Here is a 14441-nt window from a genome sequence, read left to right on the forward strand (position 1 = left end):
CTCTGTGCGACCCCATAGATGGCAGCCCACCAGGCTCCGCCGTCCCCGGGATTCTCCAGGCAAGAATACGGGAGTGGGTTGCCATGTCCTTCTCCAGTGCATGAAAGGGAAAAGTAAAAGTGAAGTCGCTCAGTCATGTCTGACTCTTAGCGATCCCATGGACTGTAGCCTACCAGGCTCCTCCAACCATGGGATTTTCCAGGCAAGAGTACTGTAGTGGGGTGCCATTGCCTTCTCCGATACTGCAAACTACTAAATACTAAATACTACAAAGGTGAATTTTATGTAAATTCTATCTTAGTAAAGGTATTAAAAAATCTGTTAGAAATAACTGGCCTTTCCAGATATTGCATTTTCCCTTAGAATAATCAATACAAAGGAATTAAACCCCATTAAATGTAATTTATGTATATTGCTAAAAGAGAACTAATAAAGATGTAAGAATATGAATACTAACAATATGAATATTAAGAAACTGATCATTACAAATCATATTTTGACCCATACGTCACACATGCCTGTATAATATGACTTGTGATCTAAAAAAAAAAATCTAAGAATATAACTATTTTGGAAAAGTAAAAATTTTAGTAATATATTTAGAAATACATATTGTGGACAGTATACAAAAAATATCTTCATGACCCAGATAACCATGATGCTGTGATCACTCACCTAGAGCCAGACATCCTGGAATGCAAAGTTAAGTGGCTTGGAAGCATCACTACAAACAAAAAGAGTGGAGGTGATGGAATTACAGCTGAGCTATTTCAAATCCTAAAAGGTGACGCTATGAAAGTGCTGCACTCAATATGCCAAAAAATCTGGAAAACTCAGCAGTGGCCACAGGACTGGAAAAGGTCAGTTTTCATTTCAATCCCAAAGAAAGGCAATGCCAAAGAATGTTCAAACTACCACACAGTCACACTCATCTCACACGCTAGCAAGTAATGCTCAAACTTCTCCAAGCCAGGTTTAAGCAGTATGTGATCCGTGAACTTCCAGATGTTCCAGATGGATTTAGAAAAGGCAGAGGAACCACAGTTCAAATTGCCAACATCCGCTGGATCATAAAAAAAAAGCAAGAGAGTTCCAGAAAAACAGCTATTTCTGCTTTACTGACTATGCCAAAGCTTTGACTGTGTGGATCACAACAAACCGTGGAAAATTCTTAAAAGAGATGGGAATACCAGACCACTTTACCTGCTTCTTGAGAAATCTGTATGCAGGTCAAGAAGCAACAGCTAGAACTGGACGTGGAACAACAGACTGATTCCAAATTGGGAAAGGAGTATGTCAAGGCTGTATATTGTTATTCTGCTTATTTAACTTGTATGCAGTGTACATCATGAGAAATGCTGGGCAGGATGAAGCACAAGCTGGAATCAAGATGGCCGAGAGAAATATCAATAACCTCAGATATGCAGATGACACCACCCTTATGGCAGAAAGCAAAGAGAAACTAAAGAGCTTCTTGATGAAAGTGAAAGAGGAGAGTGAAAAAGTTGGCTTAAAACTTTAAAAGTTGGCTTAAATTTAAAACTCAAGTCTTTTTAAAAAACTTAAAAACAAAATGTTTTTTCAACATTCAGAAAACTAAGATCATGGCATTCAGTCCCATCACTTCATAGCAAATAGATAGTGAAACAATGGAAACAGTGAGAGACTTTTTATTTTGGGGGGCTCCAAAATCACTGCAGATGGTAAATGCAGCCATGAAATTAAAGACGCTTGCTCCCTGGAAGAAAAGCTATGACCAAACTAGACAGCATATTAAAAAGCAGAGACATTACTTTGCCAACATAGGTCCATCTAGTTTAAGCTATGGTTTTTCCAGTAGTCATGTACATATCTGAGAGTTGGACTATAAAGAAAGCTGAGCACCGAAGAATTGATGCTTTTGAACTGTGGTGTTGGAGAAGACTCTTGAGAGTCCCTTGGACTGCAAGGAGATCCAACCAGTCCATCCTAAAGGAAACAGGCCTGAATATTCATTGGAAGAACTGATGCTCAAGCTCCAATACTTTGGCCACCTGATGAAGAATCAACTCACTGGAAAAGACCCTGATGCTGGGAAAGATTGAAGGCAGGAGGAGAAGGGGAAGACAGAGGATGAGATGGTTGGATCGCATCACCGACGTGATGGACATGAATTTGAGTAGGCTCCAGGAATTGGTGATGGACAGGGAAGCCTGGTGTGCTGCAGTCCATGGGGTCGCAAAGAGTTGGACATGACTGAGCGACTGAACTGAACTGACTGGACAGTGACTGCAGCCAAGAAATTAAAAGATGCTTGCTCCTTGGAAGAAAAGCTATGAGAAATCTAGACAGTGTATGAAAAAGGAGACATCACTTAGCCATACAGGTCTGTATAGTCAAAGCTATGGTTTTTCTAGTAGTCATGTACAGATGTCAGAGCTGGACCATGAAGAAGTCTGAGTGCCAAAAAACTGATGCTTTCGAACTGTGGTGCAGGAGACGACTCTTGAGAGTCCCTTGGACTGCAAGGAGATCCAACCAGTCCATCCTAAAGGAAATCAACCCTGAATAGTCATTGGAAGGACTGATGCTGAAGCTCTAATACTTTGGCCACCTGATGCTAAGAGCTGACTCACTGGAAAGACCCTGATGCTGGGAAATATTGAAGGTAGGAGGAGAAAGGGACAACAGAGGATGAAATGGTTGGATGGCTTTGTTGACTCAATGCACACAAGTTTGAGTAAACTCTGGAAGATGGTGAAGGACAGGGAAGCCTGGTGTGCTGCATGCAGTTCATGAGGCCTCAAACAGTCAAACATGACTTAACGACTGAACAACAAAGAAGTGATAATAATCTTCCCACTACCAATTCTGTCCTCTGAAGTTATTAATATTTATAGTTTGCAGTAGGTTTCTCCTGACTTTTCTCTACATACACATAGCAGACACATAATTAAAGATGGGGGTAAGATGCAAGACTGGAGATACTTTGCTGAATTTAAGATAACTACAATAATCACTTTTCAGGCTGCAGTCAGCTGAAAGTAGGCTAATAAAGTTAAGATTTAACTTAAAGTAAAAATGAAAGCTGTATTAAAACTGTTATTGAAAAACTTCTGCAGATTGGTGTGAAAACTTTTACAAGCTAAGGAAAATCAGATTTTAATACCTCAAAATCATCCTTCTCTATTTACTGAGTAAGGCATACTCAAAGAAAAAGATTGGAGCCTCTGTCTTCAAAAAGCTCAATATATATTCCCTGCAAAAGTAATGACATTTCCAGACTATTAAGTATTTGATCCTGAATAAAGTGTTAGTTGCTCAGTTGTGTCCGACTCTTTTCGACCCCATGGACTGTAGCCCGCCAGGCTACACTGTCCACGGAATTTCCCAGGCAAGAAATACTGGAGCAGGCTTCCATTTCCTATTCCAGGAGGCCTTCCTGACCCAGGGATCAAACCTGCATCTCTTGTGTCTCCTGCATTGGCAGGCATATTCTTTACCACTGTGTCATGTGGAGAAGGCAATGGCACCCCGCTCCAGTACTCTTACCTGGAAAATCCCATGGACAGAGGAGCCTGGTAGGCTGCAGTCCATGGGGTTGCTCAGAGTCAGACACGACTGAGTGACTTCACTTTCACTTTCCACTCTCATGCATTGGAGAAGGAAATGGTAATCCACTCCAGTGTTCTTGCCTGGAGAACCCCAGGGACAGGGGAGCCTGGTGGGCTGTCATCTATGGGGTCGCACAGAGTCAGACACGACTGAAGCAACTTAGCAGCAGCAGCAGCATGTGGGAAGCCCAAGCTTTTTAGTCCTACCACATCTAAATATAATTTAATAAACTATTAGGATTATGTTGCTGTTGTTTAGTTGCTAAGTCATATCTGACTCTTTTGCAACCACATGGACTGTAACCCACTAGGCTCCTCTGTCCATGTGATTTCCCAGGCAAGAATACTGAAGTGAGTTGCCATTTCCTTCTTCAGGGGATCCTCCCAACCCAGGGACTGAATTCACATATCCTGCAATGGCAGGTGGATTCTTTACCACCAAGCCACCACAAAAGCACAGCTCTTATGTGATAGGTACTATTATAATCCCTGTTTTATAAATGAGGTCGCTGAAGCACAGTGAGATAAATGACTTGCCCAAGGTGCCATAGCTGTTCAGTGGCAAAACTATGATTACTTGAGAACAATTGCTCTTAACAATCACACTTTTCCAACTAATACCATTATTTTAAAAAATGCAAAAGATACTTGTAAAGACCTCAATATAGTAATCATCCTAATGGCCTTCTGCTGTTCCCTGCTTTCTTCTAAGCCCTATGAACCACAAAATATAAAGTTGTAATTGATCATACTATTACAAGGAAAAAAACCACAATGCAACTGAAGAAAGTGTCTTCAGTTTATATGTAATTATGCAATTGAAGAAAAGTATCTTCAGTTTACATGCAATAAAAGTCTTTTTGAAATTTTAGTAAATAACAGTGGTAATTATTTGCAAGACAAATTCATTAATAAAGTCTTAGAACAGTTTACAAGCCCCAAAATGACATTAGCTGCAGGGTAGAATACAGATATAAACTGCGAGTACGTCAGCAAAACACAACATGGTGAATCAAAAAATGGCAGAGCAAGTAGAACAGACTGAAGAAAAGTTTTAAAGTAGTAAATCTGAAACTTCTGGACAGTGACATGCTATGCTTCCATTTTCATTTCATGATTCTCATTTTGGTATGGTGTGGGTATTTTAATTTTAAGAAAATAAAAACAATTTTGATATTCCTTGGGATGAAAACTGAGGCTGGAAATTACTTCTTTAAAAAGGCAAACATCTAGGGTTGAGGCATAATCATGTACTGCTAGAAAACAACAGTAACAATGAGATCAACTGGGAGTGTAGCGATCAGAAAATGAATTGTTTCTTTTTGAGAAAAGACATCAGGAAGACTGGAAGTCTCAAACTATACCAGATGCTGCAAATTGTAGCAACAGCATGTATCACATCTATATATTTCATGAAATGTGTGTGTGGTCCATATTGATTCTCTTAAGAGTATTTTGCTTGTTAACAGCTAATTTTATCTGTGAAATGCCTTAAACAAGACTTCAGCTGTTTAAGAAACCATGGTTCTTACGGTTAAAAAGTCTTACTTAACTTTTAGCGAACAATATGTCCTTCAAATCCTAAATAATAATAATGTATGGGTGTGTGTGTGTCAGGTGCTCAGTCATGTCCAACTCTTTGCAACCCCATGGACTGCAGCCCACCAGGCTTCTCTGTCCATGGGATTCTCCAGGCAAGAATACTGGAGTGGGTTGCCATTCCCTTCTCCAGGGGATCTTCACGACCCAGGGATCGAACCCAGGTCTCCTGCATTGCAGGCAGATTCTTTACCATCTAAGCCACCAGGGAAGCCCAATAATAATGTATACTGACTTTTAATGGTCTGTCAACCAAGCTTAGGTTTTTAAAATTAATATATATTTTTCTTAGTGTTGAGAAGGTTTCTGCAAAAATATCTGAGAAAAGATGTGAAAGCAGCAAGTTAGAATTCACTGAACACTGGTAATAAAGATTTATCAACACAATAAACACTAAACAACTGTCTGTTCAGAGAATCTCCTATTTGCAGTATTCCTACAGGTTCTGAAATTAGATTCTTGAATTATTGTAAATAGAATATTTTGTCCACTTTGTGAAAACACGGATCACATAGGAATAGAAGAAATCAAAATACATATATTAAGATAAACATACATTCAAATATAAGGATTTAACCTCAACAATAGGTTAGCCTAAAAAATTAGGTAATTACAGTGCTAAAGTCTTTAGGTTACACGACAGAGCATGAAGAGCAAGTAATATATTATACTCTGCTTTTAGAACAAAAGTTAACATTAAGGCCAGTGCAGACATTCTCTTCTTTTTCTTTTGAATAGATAGATATAGAAAGGTAGGAGTGAGTATGTGAGGGTTCCTTATTATTAAAGTGTACTGTATACCAAGATGGTTCAGTCAGTTCAGTCGCTCAGTTGTGTCTGATTCTTTGTGACCCCATGGATCGCAGCATACCAGGCCTCCCTGTCCATCACCAACTCCTGGAGTCTACCCAAACCCATGTCCATCAAGTCGGTGATGCCATCCAGCCATCTCATCCTCTGTCATCACCTTCTCCTCCTGCCCCCAATCCTTCCCAGCATTAAGAGTCTTTTCCAATGAGTCAACTCTTCGCATGAGGTGGCCAAAGTACTGGAGTTTCAGCTTCAACATCTGTCCTTTCAATGAACACCCAGGACCGATCTCCTTTAGGATGGACTGGTTGGATCTTCCTGCAGTCCAAGGGACTCTAAAGAGTCTTCTCCAACACCACAGTTCAAAAGCATCAATTCTGCGGCGCTCAGCTTTCTTCACCGTCCAACTCTCACATCCATACGTGACTACTGGAAAAAACCATAGCCTTGACTAGACGGACCTTTGTTGACAGAGTTATGTCTCTGCTTTTCAATATGCTATCTAGGTTGGTCACAACCTTACTTCCAAGGAGTAAGCGTCTTTTAATTTCATGGCTGCAGTCACCATAGGCAGTGATTTTGGAGCCCAGAAAAATAAAGTCTGACACTGTTTGCACTGTTTCCCCATCTATTTCTCATGAGGTTATGGGACCAGATGCCATGATCTTAGTTTTTGAATATTGAGCTTTAAGCCAACTTTTTCACTCTCCTCTTTCACTTTCATCAAGAGGCTCTTTAGTTCTTCTTCGCTTTCTGCCATAAGGGTTGTGCCATCTGCATATCTGAGGTTATTGATATCTCTCCCGGCAATCTTGATCCAAGCTTGTGTTTCTTCCAGCCCAGTGTTTCTCATGATGTACTCTGCATATAAGTTAAATAAGCAGGGTGACAATATACAACCTTGACGTACTCCTTTTCCTATTTGGAACCAGTCTGTTGTTCCATGTCCAGTTCTAACTGTTGCTTCCTGACCAGCATACAGGTTTCTTAAGAGACAGGTCAGATGGTCTGGTATCCCCATCTCTTTAAGAATTTTCCACAGTTTATTGTGATCCACACAGTCAAAGGCTTTGGCATAGTCAATAAAGCAGAAACAGACGTTCTTCTGGAACTCTTGCTTTTTCAATGATCCACCGGATGTTGACAATTTGATCTCTGGTTCCTCTGCCTTTTCTAAAACCAGCTTCAACATCTGGAAGTTCACAGTTCACGTCTTGTTGAAGCCTGGCTTGGAGAATTTTGAGCATTACTTTACTAGTGTGTGAGATGAGTGCAATTGTGCAGTAGTTTGAGCATTCTTTGGCATTGCCTTTCTTTGGGATTGGACTGAAAACTGACCTTTTCCAGTCCTGTGGCTACTGCTGAGTTTTCCAGATTTGTTGGCATATTGAGTGCAGCACTTTCACAGCATCATCTTTCAGGATTTGAAATAGATCAACTGGAATTCCATCACCTCCACTAGCTTTGTTCGTAGTGATGCTTTCTAAGGCCCACTTGACTTCACATTCCAGGATGTCTGGCTCTAGTGAGTGATCACACCATCGTGATTATCTGGGTCGTGAAGATCTTTTTTGTACAGGTCTTCTGTGTATTCTTGCCACCTCTTCTTAATATCTTCTGTTTCTGTTAGGTCCATACCATTTCTGTCCTTTATTGAGTCCATCTTTGCATGAAATGTTCCCTTGGTATCTCTAATTTTCTTGAAGAGATCTCTAGTCTTTCCCATTCTGTTGTTTCCCTCTATTTCTTTGCATTGATCGCTGAGGAAGGCTTTCTTATCTCTCCTTGCTATTCTTTGGAACTCTGCATTGAGATGGGAATATCTTTCCTTTTCTCCTTTACTTTTCGCTTCTCTTCTTTTCCCAGCTATTTGTAAGGCCTCCTCAGACAGCCATTTTGCTTTTTTGCATTTCTTTTTCTTGGGGATGGTCTTGATCCCTGTCTCCTGTACAATGTCACGAACCTCTGTCCATAGTTCATCAGGCACTTTGTCTATCAGATCTAGTCCCTTAAATCTATTTGTCACTTCCACTGTATAATCATAAGGGATTTGATTTAGGTCATACCTGAATGGTCTAGTGGTTTCCCTTATTTTCTTCAATTTAAGTCTGACTTTGGCAATAAGGAGTTCATGATCTGAGCCACAGTCCGCTCCCAGTCTTGTTTTTGCTGACTGTATAGAGCTTCTCCATCTTTGGCTGCAAAGAATATAATCAATCTGATTTCAGTGTTGACCATCTGGTGATGTCCACGTGTAGCGTCTTCTCTTGTGTTGTTGGAAGAGGGTGTCTGTTATGACCAGTGAGTTCTCTTGGCAAAACTCTATTAGCCTTTGCCCTGCTTCATTCTGTACTCCAAGGCCAAATTTGCCTGTTATGCCAGGTGTTTCCTGACTTCCTACTTTTGCATTCCAGTTCCCTATAACGAAAAGGACACCTTTTTTGGCTGTTAGTTCTAATAGGTCTTGTAGGTCTTCACAGAACCGTTCAAGTTCAGCTTCTTCAGCGTTACTGGTTGGGGCATAGACTTGGATTACCGCGATATTGAATGGTTTGCCTTGGAAACAAACAGAGATCATTCAGCGTGGCCAAGAGGAGCTACCCCACGGCCAAGGCCAGGGGTAGCGGCCGAGAGGAGCCACCCCAGGCTGGAGGTCGGGGGTCGCGGCCGAGAGGAGTTACCCCACGTACAAGGAGCAGCGGCTGCATAGTCACAGGAGGGCTGAGAGGAGTTACTCCACATTCAAGGTTAGGAGGGGCCGCCATGAGTAGATACCCCTTGTCCAAGGTAAGGAGCAGTGGCTGCACTTTGCTGCAGCAGCTGTGAAGAGATACCCCACGTCCAAGGTAAGAGAAACCCAAGTAAGACGGTAGGTGTTGCGAGAGGGCATCAGAGGGCAGACACACTGAAAATATAATCACAGAAAACTAGCCAATCTGATCACACGGACCACAGTCTTGTCTATCTCAGTGAAACTAAGCCATGCCCTGTGGGACCACCCAAGACGGATGGGTCATGGTGGAGAGGTCTGACAGAATGTGGTCCTCTGGAGAAGGGAATGGCAAACCACTTCAGTATTCTTGCCTTGAGAACCCCATAAAGAGTATGAAAAGGCAAAAATATAGGACACTGAAACATGAACTCCCCAGGTCAGTAGGTGTCCAATATGCTACTGGAGATCACTGGAGAAATAACTCCAGAAAGAAGGATGGGATGGAGCCAAAGCAAAACAATATCCAGCTGTGGATATGACTGGTGATAGAAGCAAAGTCTGATGCTGTAAAGAGCAATATTGCATAGGAACCTGGAATGTTAGGTCCATGAATCAAGGCAAATTGGAAGTGGTCAAACAGGAGATGGCAAGAGTGAACGTCAACATTCTAGGAATCAGCGAACTAAGATGGACTGGAATGGGTGAATTTAACTCAGATGACCATTATATCTACTACTGTGGGCAAGAAACCCTTAGAAGAAATGGAGTAGCCATCATGGTCAACAAAAGAGTCCGAATGCAGTACTTGGATGCAATCTCAAAAACGACAGAATGATCTCTGTTCATTTCCAAGGCAAACCAAGATGGTTAGAATGCATAAAATGCATTTTAGGGGGTTGGGGGAAAGTATTTAATAATGTCCTGGAGGGAAAACCAATCTAGTCCTCTACTGTTCAAGCCTGCAGTTGTATGTATACATACAAGTTACATATATTTAACTCTCTGTCATATACAACTCCAAGCATCTCAGGGCCAGAAATATTCATATCATCTCTTATGGCCCACTCTTACTCCCAAAAATAACTGCCTGGCACACAGTAGTTTTTCCTAATGTTCAGAATATTACTATTTTATGACTTAGAAATGTGTATGAAGCAAAGTTACTAAATCAGATACTTATTCCTGAAATACAGCACTAAATATTTCTTATTAAGTAGACACTGTAAGTATGCTTTAGTGCAATACTTGGGTGATCTTCCCCAGGAAACATCTGGCAATGTATGATATTTCTGCCTGGCTAGGGGTGTTGCTAGACATCATACAATACACAGGACAGCCCTCACAACATAGAAGTATGTGGTCCAAAGTATCAATTCTCTCATATAAGAAAGTAAGATCAAATGTAGATATAAAACATCTACACTGCTTAAAAATATCATTTTGATATTACTTTTATAGGGCTTCCCTGGTGGTTCAGACAGTAAAGAATCTGCCTACAATGCAGCAGACCTGGATTCATCCCTGGGTTGGGAAAATCCTCAGGAGGGGGGCATGGCAACCCACTTCAGTATTCATGCTTGGAGAATCCCCATGGACAGAGGAGCCTGGCAGGCTACAGTCCATGGGGTTGCAAAGAGTTGGACACGACTGAGCAACTAAGCACACAAATGTTCTATAAGAGGAATTAAACAAATCTGATCTTGAATCATTTAGCTTGATATGATTGTTTTTTTGCAATCAATTATAAGTGGTTGGGATGAAATGGAAAGACCATCACCATGGAGTCAGTACTTTGATTTGAATTCCAGTTTTGCTGTGTTTCTGGACCCAAGAGGTGGGTAAAGATCAGACTTGGCTTTCTAGCACACAAAGATACCTACATCTCCTGTTCCCACCCACATACTACTGCCACACTATTCTTTTCAAAACACCATTTTGTTAAGGATATTCCAACATTCAAAAACCTCCTCCTAGATTTCTGAGATCATTCACAGTATGGTCTCCAATCCAATGACTCAACTTTCTTCAGTTCAGTAGCTCAGTCGTGTCTGACTCTTTGTGATCCCATGGACTGCAGCGTGCCAGGCTTCCCTGTCCATCACCAACTCCCGGAGCCTACTCAAACTCATGTCCATCGTGTCGGTGATGCCATCCAACCAGCTCATCCTCTGTCATCCCCTTCTCCTCTTTTTTTCAATCTTTCCCAGCATCAGGTCTTTTCCAAGGAGTTGGTTCTTCGAATCAGGTGGCCAAAGTATTGGAGTTTCAGCTTCAACATCAGACCTTCCAATGAACACCCAGGACTGATCTCCTTTAGGATAGACTGGTTGGATCTCCTTGCAGTCCAAGGGACTCTCAAGAGTCTTCTCCAACACCACAGTTCAAAAGCATCAATTCTTCGGTGCTCAGTTTTCTTTATAGTCCAACTCACATCCATACAGGTCTACTGGAAAAACCATAGCTTTGACTAGATGGACCTCTGTTGGCAAAGTAATGTCTCTGCTTTTTAATATGCTGTCTAGGTTAGTCACAGCTTTTCTTCCAAGGAGCAAGAGTCTTTTAATTTCATAGCTGCAGTCACTATCTGCAGTGATTTAGGAGCCCCCAAAAATAAAGTCTCTCACTGTTTCCATTGTTTCCCCATCCATTTGCCATGAAGTGATAGGACCGGATGCTACGATCTTAGTTTTCTGAATGTTGAGTTTTAAGCCAACTTTCTTACTTATTCCCTAACAAACTTCTATATTCACAGGCTTTGCTTCATCCTGCTCCAATGAGGCACTCATTCTTTTCCCTGCACTTTTTGATTCAGAAAGAACAGCAAGAAATACCCTTCGATCTATCTGTACCCATTGTTGGAAGCTGGTAAAGAATCTGCCTGCAACCCGGGAGACCTGGGTTCGATCCCTGGGTTGGGAAGATCCCCTGGAGAAGGGAAAGGCTACCCACTCCAGTATTCTGGCCTGGAGAATTCCATGGACTGCATAGTTCATAGGGTCACAAAGAGTCAGACAGACTGAGTGACTTTCACTTTCTCACATTCAAGTCCATATAAATTTTTCTAAGAACTCTCACTGCTGGTTTTACAGAGAAGCAAATTCTGTTCTCATAATGTTTCCAAGTTAAACTCTATAAGCACTTGAAGGCTTAATATAAAGCCACAATCAGTCATTTAAACAAACGTTTATGTGGTCGTTACCACTAGCCAGGCATGGTGCTAAACAGGAATCCAAAGATAAATTAAGACAAAACTAAATGATTGTACCTAACACAGTACTTGTTAGCTCTGTCAGTCATAGGCAGTACTACCATTGAAACCTACAGCACCGGTTCATCAAGTTTCAAACCTCCAGATTCAGGTTTCTAGGATTCATCTTTTTTGGAGCGATTTTGTTTTTCCAATCCTCTCCAGATCAGTCCGAGCTAAAAATAACCAATGGTAAACAAGAGTTGCACTACGACAAGTCAATGAAAAACCCATTATCTCCTTCCTAAGGGGGAAATTAGCAGGTTCACTCAAAAGATAGTCACATCCTAAAACTATTAATTTACTCTTTCTATATCTACTAGTTATTAATAAAGACATACAATATAATCTCTATAATTATAAAATACAGCACTAATTAGGCACTAAATGCATATACTTAAAACCTCCTCACTAACTTGATAGCATCTATTAAATTTCATTCCTCAAGTTTATCAGATTCATAGGTTATTTGTGGACTTAGCCTGGCTCACCCCTTGCTTCTTATTCCTACTTTTCAAACAAAACAACCCTTAACAGCTACAGATGTTTGGGTACTTTCTGACTCTCTCACAGACAGATGAGCAGAAGTTCTTGAATGAAGTAGTAGAGGGTTGTGCGTGGGAGGAATCTCCTTGGAGTAAACTGTTAGAAGTGGGACATGTTTGCAGCCAATTAAGCTGACTGTGCTCTTTTCCCCATGGGGGCCCAGTGTGCAATGGCTGCAAACAGCAGCCTCCTTGGTAGTGTATGCAACCTGTTGCCTGTACAGGTTGCCCTAAGGGACCTTGGAGACTACTCTTCCTAGTGGGCATTCATGACTGGCCTGATGTTCCCCAATCTAGACTCCAGATAGGTATGTGCGGTGCCTTTGGAAAGCCCCAGGGCACGGTGGCCAGGGTCCACATTGGCCAGGTCATAATGTCCATCTGCACCAAGCTGCAGAACAAGGAGCATGTGATTGAAGCCCTCTGCCAGGCCAAGTTCAAGTTCCCTGGCCGCCAGAAGATCCACATCTCCAAGAAGGGGGGATTTACCAAGTTCAACACGGATGAATTTGAAAACATGGTGGCAGAAAAGTGACTCATCCCGGATGGCTGTGGGGTCAAATACATCCCTAATTGTGGTCCTCTGGACAAATGGCAGGCCCTGCACTCATGAGCATCAGCACTGTCCCCTCCTTAATCATGCTCACCAATAAATGCTATTTCCTGTCAAAAAAAAAAGAAGTAGGACATGGTTTGAGTCATCCTCGTCAATTTTAAACCTCTAAATTTTAACTAAACACTATTTCTCCATTTCTAAGTATTTACATAAACTTCATGGTATTGCATTATCTTGTTTATCTATTGTTTTTCACATTTTAAGATATAATCACTTTTTATTTTCCTCCCTATACTTCTTTAATATTCTCAAGAAATTGCAATTTTACTCCAGAATGTGAACCTTTTCCAAGATTAAAGCAAACTGTATATTTTGCATTTTGTGAGTCTTCCTCTTAAAAAATCTAGTTTGTTCCTAAAGGTGTCCACATTCTCCGTTAGAATCTCAAATGAAAGATCACAGAGGATGTGATTTTTGAGTAAACAGAACATACAAAATAAGAACTTGTATTACTGAAAGACTTAAAACCTAAATGTTTTTACAAGTTCACTTTTGTTACTAAACTATCGTAACAGGAGTCAACATGCAGAGCACCTTGGCTAGCACAAGTCATTATTATAATGAATTTGTTGCTGTCTTATTGTTTAGTTGCTAAATTGTATTCGACTCTTTTGTGACCCCACAGACTGTAGCCCACTAGGCTCCTCTATCCATGGGATTTTCCAGGCAAGAATACTGGAGTGGGTTGCCATTTCCTTCTCTAGGGGATCTTCCCAACCCAGGCATCGAACCCACGTCTCCTGCATTGGCAGGATTATTTACCACTGAGCCACGTGGGAAGACCATTATTAGGAATAGTACATTAATATAACTCAATGCATTTACATTAAGACATTATTTAATGCTTTTACTATCCAAATTATTTTTTTAATCATGTCAAAATTAAACTAATTTACTGATATACTTATATAGATATGCTCGCAACAGAAGGCAAGAAGGCAGAGATCTGGGAGAAAAGGAGCCCTTTTGGGCTACCTGGGCATTAGCACCAGCCAGGTGCTTCAGGAAGTCTGGCACAGGGATCTGCATGCAGAGTAGTCCCAAAAATGAGACTGAGGAGACCAAGCAACATCAGCGACCCAGAAGGCTCACAGAATGTGAACTCCAAGCTTTAAAATTCTTTATCTGATATCCTTGGAAAATTAAGCTGTTTGGATACCTCCCCCCAACAAAAAACAGACTACAGATCACAGTAATACCTTTTTGATCCACCTCCTAACGAAAATAAAAACAAACGAATGGGAGCTAATTAAACTTAAAAGCTTTTGCACAGCAAAGGATACCATAAACAAAAAGACAACCCACAAAATAGGAGAAA

General features: G+C 41.0%; 1 protein-coding gene and 1 non-coding gene across 3 annotated transcripts in view; one reads left to right on the forward strand and one right to left on the reverse strand.

The window, feature by feature from the left end:
• SLAIN2 (SLAIN motif family member 2) overlaps positions 1 to 14441 on the reverse strand; it is a 73874-nt gene that overhangs the window by 47135 nt on the left and 12298 nt on the right. The window lies entirely within an intron of this gene.
• On the forward strand, positions 12625 to 12759 carry LOC145521782 (small nucleolar RNA SNORA70). The gene has a single exon (XR_014065685.1). It is a non-coding gene; the product is annotated as a small nucleolar RNA SNORA70 (small nucleolar RNA).

This window comes from Giraffa tippelskirchi, chromosome 1, assembly GCF_054371585.1.
Source record: "Giraffa tippelskirchi isolate mGirTip1 chromosome 1, T2T-mGirTip1v1.2.pri, whole genome shotgun sequence".
In the NCBI taxonomy this organism is placed as follows: Eukaryota; Metazoa; Chordata; class Mammalia; order Artiodactyla; family Giraffidae; genus Giraffa; species Giraffa tippelskirchi.